A 4,215-nucleotide genomic window follows, 5' to 3' on the forward strand; every position below is an offset into this window, starting at 1 on the left:
TTTTCAGCGGAATGACGGATCTACCCTCGCGGGGTTGCCACAAGCGACAGAATTCGAATATCCTGTTAGGACAATTCTCGGCCTTTGGTTTTTGAATTGGAAAACTTATTTATAACGTTTCATAAATGTAATATTTCATGCATAAATTTAAAGCATTAATGTGCTATATATTTAAATATGAAGGTTTAGATGTGAGATAGATAAATATATTGGAATTATGTGCTAGGCATGTAAATTTCCTATATATATATATATAGAGAGAGAGAGAGAGAGAGAGAGAGAGAAATATAGGAACAAAATGATTTACTATTTAATAGAGCTTATTATGAGCTACATAAAATTCTTAAACATTGAGTTATTTGGTTTGTTAATAAATATTTTTTTCTTGGAATTTATTTTTTATTTAAGAAAATAAAGAAAAAAATGTGTTTTTAAAAGTTGGCTATGATGTTGGGGCCCTATTCAAGACAAGAAAATACATATTTCTCTCATTATAATGACTAATTCATTCACTAAATAATCATATCAATATTTCCACACTGTCTATGTACTCATAGATACTTTTTAATGCTATTGGTAGATCACATCTATTAAATCAAGTTGATAATTAGTTTGAGACATCTTATTATTTTAACTAGTCATTCTAATGTATATTGTATTATCTAACAAGACAAATGTATTTCTCCAAAGGGTGTGCGCCTGTAAGTCGTTTTCAGCTTCTCCCATTTTTTTTAGTAAGAAATGGGATCTTCAGATGCCTAGTTGGAAATTTGGCATCAACACCCATCCAATAATATATCAGATGAAACAATTTCTAGAAGCCTCAAATGGAGTTCTTTTCTTGCACACTGGGTCTGCAACTTTTTGTTCTCATTTTCAAGAGTCAACAGCTTCACTTGAAAAGCTCTCAAATTTGTAATATTCCGATAGAGAGTGGCACGTGTCTCCATTAGGTATTCTCAAGTATTATTCAACTTCCAACTTTGCTTAGCGAGAAAAAAATCAACATTGAGGATAATTCAATCATACAATCTACTAGTTGATCTCTCAAGGCTAAAATATGTTTTGCAATGGCATGATACATTTGCTTATACTCACGTAGAAGATATTTGATCTTAGTGACTCTGTGTTGCATGTCTTTAAGGAAAGATCCAACTCATCTTCTGTCTTTGTCAATACTCTCTCATTAGGATTCTGAACTTTCTTGAGATTTTTAGGGGGCCAGGATTCCTGAAATATTAGGATCTCAAAGGATAATCAGACACAGAAAATGCCCCTCGTAAAAGGCAACTTTAGCAAAGGATACGGGGCAAAACCAACCTAGGAAAGAAGACAGTGTTAACCTTGGAGATGGGGCAACACTAACCCATAAAAGAGGGCTACACCAGCCAAAAAATATTTCCGGTGGAATGATAGATCCACCCTCAGTCTTTTATTTTTCAATTGAAAAACTTATTAGATGATTTTTTTATACTTCCAAAGTATCAACTTTTTTGTACGAAACAATAGAAAAGTTTATTAATTCAACTGCATTGATCCATAAAGCTCAAGCTAAGGATGACTCGACTTTTTTACACTTATCAACACACTAATTCATGAATAAATTTAAAGCACCAATGTTATGTAAATATAAAAGATATGCAAATACATCAGAATTGTGTGATGGGCATGTAAATTTCATTCATATGTATATGTATGCCCACACACACACACACACCCACACACACACACACACACACACACACACACACACACACACACATGAAGCTATTGTAGTCACCGGCTGCAATCTCTATGTCCAACTAACATACTCCGCAACCATGACATAATCACCAACCTTGATCTATGAGGCCAATTGCCACTACAACTCCAACTGTGGCCTTTGTGATCAACTGACATTATTTGAGACACCAACTATGACATTTGTCACGAAGTACTACTATTATATTCTTCAACTACAATGTGACCAAGTATCACTATTGCAACTAGTTTACGAACTTTGTGACCAGTTATTGCTATTATAGGTAGAACTATATATGTTGTAGCACAATTATTATTATTAATAATAAATTATTATTGTACGTATGTGATTATTAGTTTTGTAATTCAATCTTCTTTTATTCAGAAGAATAGTGGACATGTGCACTTACACTCACATGATGGACCTCATATTTTTTCTCATGTAAAAACCTTTGGTATCTCCTCTCGCTACTTCTCAATTATTTGTATGTTATGGATCTTCAAACAACATTAAAACGTTAAATTATTATTCTACTTGCAAATCGTTTAGCATGCAAGAATATTGAAATATATAGTTATTGTAAAGCCATGAAACGACATATATGTCATATTTAAATATTATAGGATCTACATAAATCAAATTTGAGGCAAGAAATATGCATTGTGCAAAAAAAGTAAAAAATATTAGACACTCACCAACAAGACAATAACACTCATTGTGAGATTTGTGAAGAGCGATGGTTATTAGTCTTCGCCAGGAGCCTATTTAATGGTTGCGAGAAAGAGAGAATCATTACAAATCTTACTGAGTCGATTTGCCAAATCAACAAGCCAAATGAGATAAGATTTGCACCAAATTATGTGAATATATTTATTGCAAGAATATCTACTATAATTTGTAAAATCCAACTCATTTGAAAATGAATAATTTTGAAGTTTTAATTTTAGTTGATTCATCATGTCACTAAATTAAATACTTTTCTTATATCCATCTAGCCCGACTGTTATAATAGGTCAATGATTTGGAGCATTCTTTATGGATAAAGCATATTTAGGTAGCACGTCGGATCCGTGGCGCAATGGTAGCGCGTCTGACTCCAGATCAGAAGGTTGCGTGTTCGATTCACGTCGGGTTCAAATCCCTAAAATCGGATCATTTTGAAATTTTTATTAAACAATTTCATTAACCCTTAGGAACATAAGCGTTGACTGCTGTTACTCCAAAAAGTCAGAACAAGTACTTACATAAGTAATAAATAAAATTATTTTTTAACATTTATAACTCCCAAATAATTCAAATAATGGAAAAAAAAGTATTATTTTAATTTATAAAAAATGCAAAATATATTTCTTTCATTCATAACAATATGGCACATGTATAAATATTAAGCTTTAATCGTTAGATATATGAATAAATAGGAATTGTGTGGCATGCATGTAAATCTTTCATAAGAATTCATAATAATGATGTGAAAAATTAAGTATAATTTTTTTCATTAATCAAATTTAAACAGGAAATATATGTGAAAGATTATAATTTTTTCATCTCCCTTTAATGTGGAAATATAAATATTAATTTTAATGAACGAAGTTTTTAGAAATTTTTAAATGCGATTTTAAACTTAAAATAAGTAAATGAGCTCTTTATTAAAATTTCTCAATTATGTTAATCATCACACTTAACTTTGAAATACTCACAAATTATAATATTCTCGTAAGATGCATGCGGTGTCCGATCTCCAACGTCGATTACCGTAAAGATGTATTTCGGTGAACCTCACTTTCAATTTTTTTTTTTTTAAAAAAATAGATTGCGGTGATCGACGGTGGAGATCGGACACCGCATGCATCTCTGTATGCGGTGTTCGCATGGAATAATTTCTCCTCTAAAACTTTCTTGCAATCACTCTAATTGTTCCTCCATGTTCTCACCATGTTTTGGAAACTCAAATAATGCTTGGAAACCACTATGTTGTGCAAGAGAGAGCATTGAATTTATCACTCTTCCTTTTAAGCCTTTTATGATGGCACATACATAGTAAAAATATAACTCCTCTAAAGATTTTTAACAGGAATTGTGTTTCTCATTGCAGCGTTGGGTTTCAAGGCCCTTTGCATGCTTAATCTTAGACAACACCTCTGGCGCCCAACTCTGAACCCAAAATTTTCTGCTCTCTATATGTTCATGTCGAGAGGAGTGGTGCCTTACTGTTATGATTGGTGCTAGAATTCCAATCTCTCTAGATGTACATGCTGGTGAAGTGGTGCCAAGGGGCTTGGACTGGAGTTAATGTTCCGGTCTCTTTGGTGAAGTGGCACGTTGCGCCAGACTTCCTTCTTATCTGGAATTTTACACTTGGGAGAAGTACCAAGTTTCCAAGATTGGAGCTAGAATTCTGACTTCTAACACCAAACTTTCAGCTTTTGCACCACCATTCTAGTTTTCCTTCCCACCTATTTCTTGTACAAAATAAA

The 4,215-nt window shown here is 32.8% G+C and overlaps 1 non-coding gene across 1 annotated transcript; it reads left to right on the forward strand.

Annotated features, from left to right (window-relative positions):
- The first annotated feature begins 2,805 nt into the window (after positions 1-2,805).
- On the forward strand, positions 2,806-2,877 carry TRNAW-CCA. The gene has a single exon. It is a non-coding gene; the product is annotated as a tRNA-Trp (tRNA).
- Positions 2,878-4,215: the final 1,338 nt, after the last annotated feature.

The sequence above is a fragment of the Phalaenopsis equestris genome, unplaced genomic scaffold (assembly GCF_001263595.1).
Source record: "Phalaenopsis equestris unplaced genomic scaffold, ASM126359v1 Scaffold000107, whole genome shotgun sequence".
Taxonomy (NCBI): Eukaryota; Viridiplantae; Streptophyta; class Magnoliopsida; order Asparagales; family Orchidaceae; genus Phalaenopsis; species Phalaenopsis equestris.